This window comes from Gymnodraco acuticeps, unplaced genomic scaffold, assembly GCF_902827175.1.
Source record: "Gymnodraco acuticeps unplaced genomic scaffold, fGymAcu1.1, whole genome shotgun sequence".
Classification (NCBI taxonomy): domain Eukaryota; kingdom Metazoa; phylum Chordata; class Actinopteri; order Perciformes; family Bathydraconidae; genus Gymnodraco; species Gymnodraco acuticeps.
Window position 1 is genome coordinate 50,001 of NW_022991564.1, and position 17,359 is coordinate 67,359.

The 17,359-nt window shown below is 49.2% G+C and overlaps 1 protein-coding gene across 1 annotated transcript in view; it reads right to left on the reverse strand.

The window, feature by feature from the left end:
• LOC117533552 (NLR family CARD domain-containing protein 3-like) overlaps positions 1-17,359 on the reverse strand; it is a 37,990-nt gene that overhangs the window by 10,286 nt on the left and 10,345 nt on the right. The window lies entirely within an intron of this gene.

The following is a 17,359-nucleotide window of genomic DNA, read 5'->3' on the forward strand; positions in this document are numbered from 1 at the left end:
ACATATTACCGTTTTTGCTATCTAGTGCCACGTGTTATGATGTCTGTTTGTGTTTATAATGTCGCAAGTTATTATCATGGAGTGATTGTTAAGGTTGAGCAGCGCAGGGAGGACCCAAGTGCAGACAGACGAAAGTTTAACAGCAAAAATACTTTATTCAAGGCAACAGGATCAACAAAAAACCAGACAGGAACTGTATCTCCCTCTAAGCACAAAAAGGAACCCACAATACCCCAAACAGAAAACAAGAACTTAAATACACACATGGCCAATCAAGATGATAAGACACAGCTGGGGAGGGGAGGGAAAACACAAAGACACAGGTGAAAAGAATCAGGTAATCACGCAGGAGGGAAAACACAGACAGGAAACAAATACACACATGACAGACAGGGGGTGAACATCCTTGAATGAAAAACAGGAAGCTGACTGTCCTAGACAATTCCAAAATAAAACATAAAATAAACAGATCCTAACATAATGCCCCCCTCAAGGGACGGATCCCAGACGTGCCTAAAAAGTCAAAAAGGTCAAGAAGGGTGGATGGAGGGGTCTGGAGGAGGGATCTGGGCGGGCGGCAAGGGGCACGGCAGAGGTCGAGAAGGGGGACTCGGGCGGAAAGCCCGGGGGCGAAGCAGAGTCCACAAAGGGGCGATGGCCACAGCGGGCGAACTCAGGGGGCCGGGCATGAGGGCGAAGGCAGCGGCTGGAAGAGTCAGGGGGCCGGGCCCGAGGGCGAGGGCCGCGGCCAGGAAAGTCAGGGGGCCGGGCTCGAGGGTGAACACCGCGGCACTCAGGGGGCCGGGCTCGAGGGCGAAGGCCGCGGCTGGGGAACTCAGGGGGTCGGGCACAAAGATGGGCAGGAGCTTGTGGAACCCCTGGCGGGTCAGGCGCAGACGGGACCCCGGACGGAACATGAGCCGGTGTCAGTGGGACCCACGAAGGAGCAAGGGCCGGTGTCGACGGGACCCCAAACAGGACAGGACACGGCGTTGGCAGGAAACCCGGCGGAGCACGTACCGGCGGGACCCCCAACAGGACAGGACACGGTTCTCGCAGTAAACCCGGCGGAACAGGCGTCGGCGGGACCCCCAACAGGACAGGACACGGCGCTGGCAGGAAACCTGGCGGAGCAGGTGTCGGCGGGACTCCCAACAGGACAGGACCTGGTGTTGGCAGGAAATCCGGCGGAGCAGGTGTCGGCTGGGCCCCCAACGAAACAGGTGTCGGCGGGACAGGTGTCGGCGGTATCCCCCAACAGGTCAGGGCACAGAGTTAACAGGACTGACACGGACCACTATTGCGGTAAGCATGTTGTAACTTCCGGTTGTTGTCATCTCCGGGTATCCCGTGTGCCCGTTCTGTTGCTGATAGCTTATTATCTTAACTTAATCGATCGTTTTAAAACTCTTGATCACGGCAACTGCCTGACGTTGTAATCACACGTTACTATAACTTAAGCTCTCACAACTCTCCTTCTCTTAGCGACTGTAACTCCACAGTTGCCTACACTCTTTTCGGGTTTGCTAACGGTAGCTACTTTAGCTTGATAGCTAGCCATGGCTCTTTCCCCACCCTCGGGTGCTATTTCCTGCTCTAACTGTCTCATGTTTGGTTACTTCCCTACCTCCTTTACTGGTACCGATACATGTGTTAAATGTAGTATAGTTGTTAGGTTGGAGGCGGGAATCATAGCCATAGAAGCCCGGCTCCGCATCTTAGAAAGAAACTCAGCTACAGTAAAGCCCATGTTAGCCGGTGCGGACCGGCAAAAGGTAGCTCCTATTAGCCGTCCCCCGGCAACTCCCGAGCAGCAGGGAGACTGGGTGACTGTTCAGAAGGGGCATAACGCGAAACCCGCAGGTCCCCACCAACCCGTTCACGTATCTAACAGATATTCCCCACTCAGCGAGACACCCGCTGAGAAGCCAACTCTGGTTATTGGTAGCTCTATTATGAGACACGTGAAATTAGAGACCGAAGCCTCCACAGTCACATGCATTCCGGGGGCCAGAGCGGGCGACGTTGAGGCGCATCTTAAACTGCTGGCTAAAAATAAACGTAAATACAGTAGGATTGTTATTCACGTCGGTGGTAATGATGTTCGTATACGCCGATCAGAATGCACCAAACTTAATGTGGAGTCGGTGTGTAGTTATGCTAAAACAATGTCGGACACCGTAATCTTCTCTGGTCCCCTCCCCAATCTGATCAATGATGACATGTATAGCCGCATGTCATCATTTCAGCGCTGGTTGTCTTGGTGGTGCCCAGCAAACAATGTGGGCTTCGTAAATAATTGGAACAGCCTTCTGGGGAAAACCTGGTCTGATTAAGAGAGACGGCATTCATCCTACTTTGGAAGGTGCCGATCTCATTTCGGCAAACATTTCAGGGCTTTGTGGACTTAATCCATGACAAACTGGAGTTGAGACCAGGAGGCGGAGTCGCAGTCTTACATGCTTCTCTGCGCTCTCTCCTAGGCAGTCATCCATAGGAATCCTGAACCCAATAAAATATCCAATATTAGCGGTGTGTGTGTCTGCCCAAGGACAAGTTAAGGTAAAACCTAATAGAGGTGTCATACATAATAACCTAATCAAAGTAAATGTAACAACTACTACAGTGCAACAAAACAGGAATATTAAATGTGGTCTCTTAAACATAAGATCTCTAGCATCTAAAGCAATATTGGTAAATGATTTAATATCAGATTATAATATTGATATATGCTGTCTCACTGAAACTTGGTTGAGACATGAAGAATATGTCAGCATAAATGAGGCCACTCCACCCAGCCATATCAATGCTCATATTGCCCGAGGCACGGGCCGAGGAGGTGGAGTTGCAGCCATCTTTGACTCAAGTTTACTTATCAATACTAAACCAAAATTAAATTATACCTCCTTTGAAAGTCTCGTTTTTAGTCTTACGCATCTGACCTGGAAAACTTTGCAGCCAATCTTATTTGTTACAGTGTACCGTGCACCAGGTCCTTATTCAGAATTCTTATCTGAATTCTCTGAGTTTTTATCAACTTTGGTTCTTAAAACAGATAAAGTAATTATCGTAGGTGACTTTAATATTCATGTTGACGATGATAAAAATAGCCTTACTGTTGCATTTAACTCTATATTAGATTCTGTTGGTTTTTGTCAGAGTGTAAATAAACCAACCCACTGCTATAATCACACTCTCGACCTTGTTCTGACTTATGGTATTGAAATTGAGCAACTATTAGTCGAACCGCATAATCCTGCTTTATCCAACCATTTCTTAGTAACTTTTGAAGTACTGTTACGAGACTACAAAGCATTAGTCAAAAGCTCCTGCAGCAGAAACCTATCTGTTAGTGCTATAGCCAAATTTAAGGAAGAGATTCCACCAATACTTAACTCGATAGCATGTCTGCATGTAAGGGAGGAAACGTATACAAAATGTACACCACCCCAAATTGATCATGTTGTTGATAGTGCTACAGATGCGCTGCGAATAAAATTAGACTCTGTTGCTCCTTTGAAAAAGAAGAAAATAAAACAACATAGATTAGCTCCATGGCATAATGCCCAAACCCGCAAAATAAAGCAAAAGTCGAGACAACTTGAAAGGATATGGCGTTCTACTAAACTTGAAGAATCTCGTTTAATTTGGCATATTACTCTCAATGAATATAAGAAAGCATTGCGTAAAGCGAGAGCAGCTTACTACTCTTCATTAATAGATGAGAATAAGAATAATGCAAGATTTCTTTTCAGCACTGTAGCCAGGCTGACAGAGAGCCATAGCTCGATTGAGCGTTCTATTCCCATAGCACTCAGTAGTAATGATTTTATGTGCTTTTTTAACGATAAAATTGTTACTCTTAGAAACAAAATTAATGACCTCTTGCCTTTGACCAGTATAGTGTTATCAACAGCTCCCGGAAACGTAAGTTCTAATATTACACTAGATAGTAAACTAGAATGCTTTTCAGCCATAAACCTTGAACAATTAAATTCAATGATTCTCTCTTCTAAACCATCAACGTGCATGTTAGACCCAATTCCAACTAAGCTGTTGAAGGAAGTTTTTCCATTAATTAGCACTTATTTATTAAATATTATGAATATGTCTTTATTATCAGGCTATGTTCCACAATCATTCAAAGTAGCAGTGATAAAACCGCTTCTTAAAAAGCACAACCTCGATCCAGAGGTTTTAGCCAACTATAGACCTATTTCTAATCTTCCGTTCCTCTCAAAAATTCTTGAGAAAGCGGTCGCAAAACAGTTGTGTGATTACTTAAAAAACAATGATTTGAAGCTTTTCAGTCTGGCTTTAGAACACATCATAGCACAGAGACAGCTCTGGTTAAAGTCACAAATGACATTCTAATAGCCTCTGACAAGGGACGTGTCTCTATTCTTGTTTTGCTCGATCTCAGTGCTGCATTTGATACTATCGACCATGATATCTTATTGCAAAGACTAGAGCACTTAGTTGGCATACAGGGAACTGCTTTAGACTGGTTTAGGTCCTATCTATCTGAACGCTCTCAGTTTGTACGTGTCAATGATGAATCTTCCACGCAAACCAAAGTTAGCCACGGAGTGCCACAGGGCTCAGTGCTCGGACCTATTTTGTTCACATTATATATGCTTCCGTTAGGCAATATTATAAGGAATCATTCTGTAAACTTTCATTGTTATGCGGATGATACTCAACTATATTTATCAATCAAGCCTGATGAAATTAATCATCTAAATAAAATTCAAGACTGCCTTAAGGACTTAAAAACGTGGATGACCTTAAACTTTTTGATGTTAAACACGACCAAAACTGAAGTTATTGTACTTGGCCCGAAGAATCTACGAAACAAATTATCTAAGGATATACTAACTATGGATGGCATTAATTTGGCCTCCAGTGAGACTGTAAGGAATCTTGGTGTTATATTTGATCAGGATTTATCCTTTAACGCCCACATAAAATCAATTTCAAGGACCGCCTACTTCCATCTACGTAACATTGCAAAAATCAGGCATATCTTGCCTCAAAACGATGCAGAGAAACTAGTCCATGCATTTGTTACTTCAAGGCTGGATTATTGTAACTCTTTATTATCAGGGTGTACCAAGAAGTCAGTCAAGTCGCTTCAGCTGATTCAAAATGCTGCGGCTCGTGTACTAACCAGAGTTAGGAAAAGGGACCACATTACTCCTGTTCTGGCTGCCTTACACTGGCTCCCTATAGAACACAGGATAGAATTTAAAATTATTCTTCTCGCCTACAAAGCCCTTAATGGGCAGGCGCCATCTTACCTTAAAGAACTCATTATACCCTACTGTCCTACTAGGGCATTGCGTTCCAAGAATGCAGGGTTGTTGGTTGTTCCTAGAGTCTCTAAAAGTACAATGGGAGCCAGAGCCTTTTCTTATCAAGCTCCACATTTGTGGAATCAGCTTCCAGTTTGTGTTCGGGCGGCAGACACCCTATCCGTTTTTAAGAGTGCGCTTAAGACCTTCCTTTTTGATAAAGCTTATAGTTAGGGCTGATTAGATCTAGCCCCTAGTTTTGCTGATATAGGCTTAGTTTGTCGGGGGACATCTTACTTCTTCCTTCTCTCTGTCTATACCTGTGTACTCTCATGTTCCGATTAACCCAGCTTCCCCAAATGTCTTTCTTTTTGGTGTCTATATACGCCGGGATCCGGAGTCATGGATGATCCTGCGCTCCTCTGTCCTGGATCGCGATCCCTGGATCTTGAGTCGTGGCTGTGGTCCTGGATCATAGGTCCTGGATGGATATCCTCGTGGATTCATCTTACTATTATACACACATGCATTTCCAAACATTTGGACTACCTATGTTGCAAATGTATTATCTTTTCAATTTACACACGGCATCTATTGCACGTCTGTCCGTCCTGGGAGAGGGATCCCTCCTCTGTTGCTCTCCCTGAGGTTTCTCCCATTTTCCCTTTAAACTGTGGGTTTTCTCCGGAAGTTTTTCCTTGTACGATGTGAGGGTCTAAGGACAGAGGGTGTCGTATTGTCATACTGATATTTTGTACAAACTGTAAAGTCCACTGAGACAAATGTAACATTTGTGATATTGGGCTATATAAATAAACATTGATTGATTGATTGATTGACTCCCAACGGAACCCCCAACGGAACAGGACATGGGGTTGACAGGACTCTCAGCAGAACCCCTAACGACACAGGACATGGAATTTACAGGACCCCCGGCAGAAGAGTAGTCGGCGGGGCCTCCAACGGCACAGGAAATAGGGTTAATAGGACCCCCGGCAGAAGAGTAGTCGGCGGGACCTCCAATGGCACAGGACATAGGGCTGGCAGGACCCCCGGCAGAAGAGTAGTCGGCGGGACCCCCAACGGGACAGGACATGGGGTTGACAGGACTCTCAGCAGAACCCCTAACGACACAGGACATGGAGTTGGCAGGACCCCCGGCAGAAGAGTAGTCGACGGGGCCTCCAACGGCACAGGAAATAGGGTTAGCAGGACCCCCGGCAGAAGAGTAGTCGGCGGGACCCCCAACGGGACAGGACATGGAGTTTGCAGGACCCCCAGCGGAACCTCCAACGGACCAGGACATAGGGTAGGGACTTGAGAGGGGACTCGAGAGGTAACATGAAAGGGGACTTGAGAGGGAACTCGAGAGGGAACTCGAGAGGAGACTTGAGAGGTGACTTGAGAGGGGACTTGAGAGGAAACTGGAGAGGGGACTCGTGAAGGGAATTGAGAGGGGGCTTGAGAGAGGACTTGAGAGGTGACTTGAGAGGGGATTAGAGTACGGACTAGAGATGGGACTAGAGAAGGGACTAGAGGAGGGACTAGAGGAGGGACTAGAGAAGGGAATTGAGTAGGGACTTGAGTTGGGACTTGAGTTGGGACTAGAGGAGGGACTAGAGGAGGGACCATGGCTGCTGGGGCCGGAACCAGGGCCTGAACCATGTCTTCTGGGCTGGGACAATGGCAGCTGGGGCCGGAACCAGGGCCTGAACCATGGCTGCTGGGGCTGGGACTGGAGCCGGAACTATGGCTGCTGGGGCTGGAATCCTGGCCTTGCGTTTCCTTCCATGATGCCTTGAAGCCTTGTGGAGGCTCAGAGGTCCTCCAAAGGCCAGACGAGACCCAGCGAAAGGGTCCTTGAAAGGAGCCTTGTTGGGAACTGTGGCCGGCAGGGGGCTAGCAGGCCAGGGGCTAGCAGGCCGGGAAACAGGTTTGACCTCAAAGTTACCAAATAATTCCTCCACCCACTAGGGTAGTAACTCCCTTAACCAGGGCCTTGAGGTTACTTCTTGGCGTGCCGTTGAGATAATAGACTGCCTCTCTTCACTACTGGAGGCATATCGACAATCATTTGTAAAGCACATCAAATTGTATGTCACCTCGTACAGGCTGTTTGCTGGGTCCATCTTTGGTGGGTTCCTTCTGTAAGGGCAAATGGCGTCAAATGGACAAAATTAACATTGAAACTGACGACGAAATGGCTTAATGCGTCTCAATGGAAATTATACTCCAATTGCCGTTCAGTTTAGTGTACCAGCATTGACAAGAAAAGTATTCATTTGGACACAAGTGTAATAAACAGTTTAATGCACTTTTAACACTCATGTGCCCACGATTCAAGCTGCTTTCCTGGGTTACAAAGTGCTGTCAAGTTCCCTGGAAGTGTCACACTATTTAAACATTGTTCACCCACGATTGAAGCTGCTTTAATGGGTTACAGAGTGCTGTGAAGCACTGGGTCCTCTGGGTACGCTCTGTGGCTCTCACAGCCCGCTTCTCTCTGGCTGCTCTCTCCCTGTATTCACAGCACTTCTCCCCGCCTTTCACACACTTATTCCTGGGTAGGAAAGCCATGTGCATCACCCTGGTTCTCTGGTGCCTGTGAGTGTGAGACCCTGCTAACAGCAGTGACTCTGCTGTACTTGGGTGCGCTCTGTGGCTCTCACAGCCCGCTGCTCTCTATCCCTGTATTCACAGCACTTCTCCCCACCTTTCACACACGTATTCCTGGGTAGGAAAGCCATGTGCATCACCCTGGATCTCTGCCTGTGTGCCTGTGAGTGTGAGACCCTGCTTACAGCAGTGAACCTGCTGCCAGCATTACAAACATATTAATCAGGCGTTTTAACACTTTTTTCCATGAAAATGATTTGTATTCACTATCATGGGGATATATAAATCAAATTCCGGGTAACAATTGTACCTTTTACTATTTAAATGTATTTGTGTTATATATTTTTGGGCTATTCAAGTGACATTTCTGGGTGACTTTGTTTATGGAGCTTAGCCCACAATTCCCGGAGGTGCCAGGCCGAATTTGGGAGCTCATAGGCGGCCTGTCATGCGCCCCCACCGGTGGAAAGCAGAAAAAAGGTCAATTATATCTTAAAATAATCAAAAATGAAGTTTAAGAAAAGTGCCAACGGAGGAGGGGCTCAAAACAGTCTTCGGCGCTTCGGGCCGAAGCCCCGGACACTTTTTCACTCCCCCGTTGCAACTTACAACGGAGAGGGGAATCGAGACCTCCCCTCCTCCGTCAAAAAAATATATTCATGTTTTCCAAGCTACGATCTGCACTAAATCGGAAACCCGGTTTTTGAGAGGACTCTGAAAAAAAACGGCTGTTTCACATCATGGAGGAATGTGTCCGCTACATGAGTGCTTTGGCTCGGATACAATTGTTGCATGGAGACCCCCCAGTATGGTTCTTACCAAACTTTAAGTTTTTGAACTGGTCTCTGGAGGAATGCAAGGGCAGTTGTCAGGGAATTATGAGACACTATTTTGGGATACCATTTCTCCATTTTCACCCCTTTTCTCTGGTTCTCCCAAAAGATAACAGAGTTTTTCCTGACTCTGGAGGAATGTAAGGAGAGTTGTCAGGGGACTCTACCCGCCTTAAGAGACACTATTTTGGGATACCATTTCTCCATTTCCCCCCCTTTTCTCTGGTTTTCCCAAAAGATAACAGAGTTTTTCCTGACTCTGGAGGAATGTAAGGAGAGATGTCAGGGGACTCTACCCGCCTTAAGAGACACTATTTTGGGATACCATTTCTCCATTTTCACCCCTTTTCTCTGGTTCTCCCAAAAGATAACAGAGTTTTTCCTGACTTCTCACTGATCGAATGGCAAACGCGACCCGCCATCGGAGGGCCTCCGCCGGCCCGGCCTCGTGCCGGTGCTCTGGCGGTCGGTTCCTCCGAACTGCGGGTTCGACTCTGATGACCGGGAGGGTGTGCTGCGTGGGGGTAACCCTGCGTGTCTCTTCCCTCCCGGGCCGCCCGATATGAAGCATGGCCAAGACGAACCGTCTGACGCCACCACGGGTCCCACCACGGGTCCCACCACGGGTCCCACCACGGGTCCCACCACGGGTCCCACCACGGGTCCCTCCACGGGTCCCACCACGGGTCCCACCACGGGTCCCACCACGGGTCCCACCACGGGTCCCACCACGGGTCCCACCACGGGTCCCACCACGGGTCCCACCACGGGTCCCACCACGGGTCCCACCACGGGTCCCACCACGGGTCCCACCACGGGTCCCACCACGGGTCCCTCCACGGGTCCCTCAGCGGGACGGAGGTTCCGGGCTGGAACCTCCCCACCTCCGCCGCGGTGCGCCCGGCAAACACTGTTGTTTCTCGAACCCTCCACTCTTGCATAGCGGCCTTCGTCGGCTGTGGCATTCAGAAATCAGCCTTGCTCCGGGCACCAGTTCTCCCCCCCGGGGACCAGTGTTCGGTGGCTTCACATGATATAGGGTCGACCCTACTTCATCACAGGCTACCTATTTGATCCTCCGTGACCACATATGCATGTCTATAAAAGGGTGGTGGATCACTCGGCCCATGCGTCGATGAAAAACATTGACGCTTGCCCGGTGTCGCTCGGGGGCCTGAGTCCTTCTGATCGAGGCTCAGCCCATGGACGGACGTCTCACACCCTGGTGCTCTCTCCCTCTCTTCACAGCACTTTCCCCCACCTTTCAAACACTTATTCCTGGGTAGGAAAGCCATGTGCATCACACTTGTGTCTTAAAGGATTAACGGCCTGGTCCAGCCCGGGTGTTTCTCAACAGCTTGAATATTAAGAAAGCAACCTGCAACTTAAAGGAATTGACGGAAGCGCACCACCAGGAGTGGAGCCTGCGGCTTAATTTGACTCAACACGGGCAACCTCACCCAGCCCGGACACGGAAAGGATTGACAGACCATCTTCTAACTGACACTGCTTCTAATAATACTTTATGATGTGCTGACAGCCAGTCCACCACACAATAAACAAAAACGGCTGTCTGATACCCTGGATGAAAGTACCCTCTCTAATGGCGCGTTTCCACTGCAGCGGGGTAGCCCCGTTTAAGCGTCCCTAAGCGTCCTCGCTGGCCGGCCCAGGCCGTGGCGCATTTCCATTACAGTTTAGGACCTGGGGTAGCAACGCAGTGTAGGCGGGGCGATCGGCTTTGTTTTTGTTCACATTTCGAGTTGTTCCGTCGAGCTCCCGCTGGATTTGATCATCCCCAATGAGATGTAGGAACGTCGTCACCTCCTCGGTCGACCACGGTGTGCTTTTCTTATTAGACGTAGCCATTTTTGTAGCTCGTCCGTTTACAAAATGCTGTTTATAAAAATGCTGCAAGCTTGCTTCTAGATATATATGCGACGCTAGGGATGAACTCGCGTGCAATCTTGTGACGATTCTCTCTGACCAATCAGCAGTCGAGAGTGTTGACGTCACTAGTTCAGCCCTGGCCCTGGTCTGAGGGAACCACGATTTTATGAGGCCGGAAAAAGAGGGAAAAAGTACCCGCTGGCCGGTACTAGGCTATATGGAAACGCCACCAAAAACCGGCCTGGCCGCTTGAGGACGGTTAAGGACGCTTAAACGGGGCTACCCGCTGCAGTGGAAACGCGCCATAAGTGCACTTTGTCTCGGATATATCTGATGCCTGGAGACCCCCCCAGCCTGGTTCTTAACTTTAAGTCCAAACTGGTCTCTGGAGGAATGCAAGGGGAGTCGAAAGGGGACTCTTCTCGCTGCTAGTCTTGTCAAAACGAGGGGTGTGTTTGAAGGGAGGGCCCTGGCTGTTTCGGCAGCCTCCGCTCCTCTCTTCTCTCCCTCCCCGAGGCGAGCTTGTGCTCCCGCTGTAAAAGGCGGGTGCGCGGGCACCCGCTGCCACTCACTCTGAGCCTGGCTCCCAAGCAGCGCGTTCTCCCCGGCAGTCCGCCAGCAGATGAAAAACACCCACCTCTCCGCCTCTTCCGAGGGACGAGGGAACCACGCGGAGGGGTCTGCTGGAGGCTCTTGGCGGGTCCCCCGGTATGGATCAACTCTCCTCAACTCAATCTTCTTTCCCAGCCCCCCGGTTTTCCCTACTGACGCCCGGTTTACAGGTCAGTTTGTGACTCATTTGCTGGGTGAGTAACATAAATTGATACCTCGGATATGAGTGTCGGCCTGGTACTTCGGGGCACTCTATAGCTCTGTGTTGGTATTGGAGTCGGAGCCCCCCTTCTCCCGGTAAATATCATTTACCCAGCAGTGTTGAACGCAGATTGAGCCTCCCATCTTCCAAAAGAGCGTACCTTTCAATCGATTTGAATCTATTTCAATCTGCTTGTGTCTCCACAGGTTTGGCTAATGTGACTTCCAAGATGCGGTCCAAGATGACGCCAGAATGCCCGCTGTGTCACCTGAAATACCGCGCTCTCCCAAGACACTTGGTGTTCTGGCACCTAGTCCGCAACAAAACTGAACGCAGCATTCTCCTACGCATGGCCAATGGAAGAATACACATTCGCCTGGAGCCCTGTTCTGTTGTTGGTTGTGCATACCATGGCACCAGTCTCTAGGAGATGCAAGGTCAGGATTCTAGCCGTGGCCCCAGCAGCCATGGTTCCAGCCCCAGTTCTGGGCCCAGCAGCCATGGTTCCAGCCTCAGTCCTGGCCCCAGCAGCCATGGTTCCGGCTCCAGTGCCGGCCCCAGCAGCCATGGTCCCTGCTCCAGAACCGGCCCATACAGCCATGGTTCCGGCCCCAGTTCCAGCCATGGTTCCGGCTCAAGTACCGGGCCCAGCAGCCATGGTCCCGACTCCGGCTCCTCTTCACCTGTTGACTCTCCAGCCGACGCCAGCTCCCCGAGTCCTGTCGGCGTACCGGCCGACTCCAGCACCTCGTCTCCTGTTGGTCACCTCTCGAGTTCCCTCTCAAGTCACCTCTCGAGTCTCTTCTCAAGTCCCCTCTCGAGTCACCTCTCGAGTCCCCTCTCGAGTCCCCTTTCAAGACACTTCTCGAGTCCCCTCTCAAGTCACCCCTCCAGTTCCCTCTTGAGTCCCCTCTCGAGTCATCTCTCAAGTCTCCTCTCCAGTTCCCTCTCAAGTCACCTCTCAAGTCCCCTCTCGAGACTCCTCTCGAGTTCCCTCTCAAGCCACCTCTCAGTTTCCCCCTCGAGTCCCCGCTCAAGTTCCCTCTCGAGTCACCTCTCGAGTCCCCTCTCAAGTCACCTCTCGAGTGCCCTCTCAAGTCTCCTCTCGAGTTCCCTCTCCAGTCTCCTCTCGAGTTCCCTGTCGAGGCTCCTCTCGAGTTCCCTCTCCAGTCTCCTCTCGAGTTCCCTCTCGAGGCTCCTCCCGAGTTCCCTCTCAAGTCCCTACCCAATGTCCTGGTCCGTTGGAGGTTCCGCTGGGGGTCCTGCCAACCCTATGTACTGTGCCGTTGGAGGCCCCGCCGACTACTCTTCTGCCGGCGGTCCTGCCAACCCTGTGTCCTGTCCCGTTGGGGGCCCCGCCGACTAATCTCCTGCTGGGGGTCCTGCCAACCCTGTGTCCTGTGCCGTTGGAGGTCCCGCCGACTACTCTTCTGCCGGGGGTCCTGCCAACCCTGTGTCCTGTCCCGTTGGAGGCCCCGCTGTCACCTGTCTTGCCGGGGGCCCTGCCTACTCCTTGCTCTGTTAAGTTGGTGGTCCAATCTACACCAGCCCTTGCTCCATCTGGGGTCCCATTGACACCAGCCCAGGTCATGTCCAGGATCCCGTCTACGCCTGTCCCACCGGCTCCGGGGCCTGTCCGGCCGACACCGGGTCCTGTCCGGCCGACACCGGGTCCTGTCCGGCCGACACCGGGTCCTGTCCGTCCTCCGGAGCTGTGCGGTCTTCGCCCTCGAGCCCGGCCCCCTGAGTGCCGTGGCCTTCGCCCTCAAACCCGGCCTCCTGAGTTCCCCAGCCGTGCTCTTCGCCCTGACTCCTCGAACTCTGCCTTGCCCCCGGGCCGTCCGCCCGAGACCCCCTCCTCGAACTCTGCCTTGCCCCCGGGCCGTCCGCCCGAGACCCCCTCCACGGACTCTGCCTTGCCCCCGGGCCGTCCGCCCGAGACCCCCTCCTCGAACTCTGCCTTGCCCCCGGGCCGTCCGCCCGAGACCCCCTCCTCAAACTCTGCCTTGCCCCCTGGCCGTCCACCCGAGATCCCCTCCATGGATTATGCTTTGCCCTGGGATGTCCGTCCGAGTCCCTCCTCCGGACCCCCTCCACCCACCCTTCTAGAGGTTTTTTTTTTTTTTGGGACGTCTGGAATCCGTCCCTTGAGGGGGGGGGGGGGGGTTCTGTCATGGTTTTGGATTTATATTTTCCACCTTTGTTTTGAAATGTTTTCCTCCTTGTGTATTGTCTGGTCCCACTCCCTGTGTTTTCCCCCTGTCGTTAGTTTCCCTGGTGTGTCCAATTGTCTGAGTGTGTTCACCTGTTGCCCTTGTGTTTTTCCTCCCCTGCCCAGCTGTGTCTTGTCCTGTGATTACCCTTCTGTGTATTTAGTTTTGTCTTCCCCTGTGCTCCATGTCTGTTCGTCGTCATTTCATGTCACTGTCACCCATGCTTGTCCGTGTCTCCTGCCTGTTCCCGTATGTAAGTTTGTTCCTGTCTGTCGTGCTCCCCGGTTTTGTTTCTGTTAATTAGTTTCTTGTTTTTTACTTGTTTTTTCATGCCTTTTGTTGAGATCTTCATATGAAGTGAATACTTAAAACGAAAGTTAATTGAGATCATGGTATGAAGTGAATACTTAAAAACGAAAGTTAATTAATAAATCATACATGATCAATCATATTCTTGTATAAACCCATAATGAGAATGCTTCTTGACGGTTTTTGAATATGTATGTGCTTACAATTTTTTCTGTTGCTATTTTGATAACTTTGTGTTTTGAAAAGAGGGTGTTGTGAGTTTTCATAGTATGTTTAATACTTAAAAACGAAAGTTAGTTATAATCAAATATAATCAATTATATTCTTGTATAACCCACAATGAAAATGCTTCATATTTTAGATTTTTCTATAGTTACAGTATAAACAAAACAGTAGGCCGTTTTCTTCCTCTCCTGTGACAGCAGTCCACAGGGAGGGGGGGCTCCAGGCTTAAGGAGAAACACATTAAAGGCCAAAAAGAGTTCATGTCCTTTTCACACTAACATGAGAAGGTGGGTCTTATGTCATAAAGCTATGGAACATGTCGAGGCATGTTCAGCCTTGTACATTAGAGGGCATGCGCAGTTTTCCACAAATTGGGTGTAGATGAGGAGTTTGTTTTTTGGGTTTTCGATCCAGTTTTTTTAGTATAAAGAGACTGTTTTTTTGAGAGAGCGCGAGAGAGAGGGGGGTTAACCCCTGGTAGACTCTCTCCCGGTAGGCTGTGTGCTCCAGAGCTGGGTAACTAGCTCTCGGTAAGGTTCTGTCAGACGGGGTAAATATCTCTCGAATTTCTTGGTTGTTGGCTGAGTGGAATGATTTGATGAGAGATGTGTTTGTGAATATTATAAATACCGCCATCTGTGAGGAAACTCTCTCCCTCCGAAATTGCGGACAGGTATGGGTTTTTAAATGTTATACCCGCCGTCTGTGTCGGAAAAAAGGTATGAAACTGATGTGAATTGATTGGTGAATGAAAAGTTGAATGCGCTTTTTATTGTCACCGGTCTTTTTACGAGGAAATACCTCTAAATTCTATCGGGAGAATTTTAAAATGTCACAACTGAAATGGGCAGTTGAAATTAAAACATTTTGGTAATAAATGTAAGACTGTGAATTAAAGTTTCATATTTGAACATGATCACAGCGCCAGGTTTTTAGTATGATTATAATGTTGTAAAGAGAGAAGGTAAAAACCCTGTATTAGTTTGGACCTATTTTTCTTCAAATAAACTGAATCCCACCTGTTGGATTGGGATACTTTAAAAGACACCTGTGCTCTCCTCTCCTGCTTAAAAGGTAAGACTGCACCCTGCCACACACACTTAGGTAGGAGCACACTCCATTTACTGATATCAAAATCCTTCGGGATCGCTTAAACAGATTAAAAAGAGTTGTCTGAATTGAAACAGCAGTTAATTGAACCTGGTTCTTCGGGGGGTTAGGAAGAGGTGAGATCTTGCTGACGTTGGTGGATCTGAGCCAAGCAGCAAACTTACATAGACTCAATAACTTCGGAAAGGTCAATTAGTAGGTCAGAGTAATTTACCGGAATAAATTATCAGGACCTCTCCGACTCTAAACACTTTTTATAATAAAGCTCGCTTTTCGTTAACGAACCTTTTTTGTATTTTTTAACTGCACTTGGGTCCTATTTTCCCCAAACCTGACAGGCTCTTGGTAAAAAACTCTATTTTAGCCCACTGTATGGTTCCCAGGGGCACCAGCATGGATGATTTCCATCAGCACCGGTGATGCACTTTTACCCACTTTTGAAACACTTATTCATGGGTGGAAGTAAAGTCAAAGTGCTCGCATCTCCATGCATACCGTGAGGGCCCGGGGACCCATACTTAAGCACACTGCCTCGGACAAAAACCCCAAGTGAATGACTTCCATACAAGCGTGCCCCTGGTAATCTAACACTCTGAAAAGTGTCTGAATGTCTGGTAGTCACGTGTCCGCTGTAGGATGCTTAAGGGCGGACGATAAAGCACCGCAAAATCCACCCCCCCTTTAAGGTACCCAGTGGCATGAAGTTCTGGAGGGTGTGAACATCTGGGTTTAGTCCGTGGGGGAGTGCTTAACTCCGGGGGCCCGGGGACCCACGGTGCGCGAGGTTATGGAAGTACGCATGTCAGGGAGAAATGTTGGAGCTGCTTAGTCCGTCCTTTGGGGCTCTGTGAGGGGCCAGAAATAGGTTGGCTGATGCGCCCTCCTGTGGGGACACATGAGAACTGCACTCAAATCACTTTGTGCTTTTTAAACGGTTTTAAATCATTTTTTCACTTTTAAAAACAGCTTTCTGCCCTGTAAATTATCTCTAATCATTATTACCGTTATGGGGGGGCTGCAGGACCACTTTCCCCAGCTTTCACACACTTATTCCTGGGTAGGAAAGCCATGTGCATCACCCTGGATCTCTGCCTGTGTGCCTGTGAGTGTGAGACCCTGCTAACAGCAGTGACTCTGCTGTACTTATCTTCTTGTACATTTCATGAGTCAAATGTGGACAGTTTCCTGTCCATATGACCGGCTGTGTATGCAGTCAAATGCGCATTTAAATTAAAACAGTTTAAGGCACTTTTAACACTGACATACCCACGATTCAAGCTGCTTTCCTGGGTTACATAGTGCTGTGAAACAGCCTGTCCTCTGGGTGCGCTCTGTGGCTCTCACAGGCCGCTAAGTCTCTGGCTGCTCTCTCCCTCTGTTCACATCACTTTTACCCAGCTTTCAAACACTTATTCCTGGGTATAAAAGCCATGTGCATCACCCTGGCAAAAGCGGTTAGGCTGTATTTATTTCTGTCCATTTCACATGCGGCCGTTGCTGCGCATTTTGACATCCTGTCCATATGGCGACACGGAGCCCCTAAGGTATGTTAGGGTTGAGCAGCACAGGGAGGACCCAAGTGCAGACAGATGATAGTTTAACAGCAAAAAAACTTTATTCAAGGCAACAGGATCAACAAAAACCCAGACAGGAACTCTATCTCCCTCTAAGCACAAAAAGGAACCCACAATACCCCAACAGAAAACAAGAACTTAAATACACACATGGCCAATCAAGACGACAAGACACAGCTGGGGAGGGGAGGGAAAACACAAAGACACAGGTGAAAAGAATCAGGTAATCACGCAGGAGGGAAAACACAGACAGGAAACAAATACACACATGACAGACAGGGGGTGAACATACTTGAATGAAAAACAGGAAGCTGACTGTCCTAGACAATTCCAAAATAAAACATAAAATAAACAGATCCTAACAGTGATGATATGGATACCTATCGATTCTGTGTCTTCTCACAATGCTATCGATGGGTTGGATGTGCAGTTACGATAAGTAATAAGGGTGTTATACCGTGTTTTCTGTGCAAACGCCGTT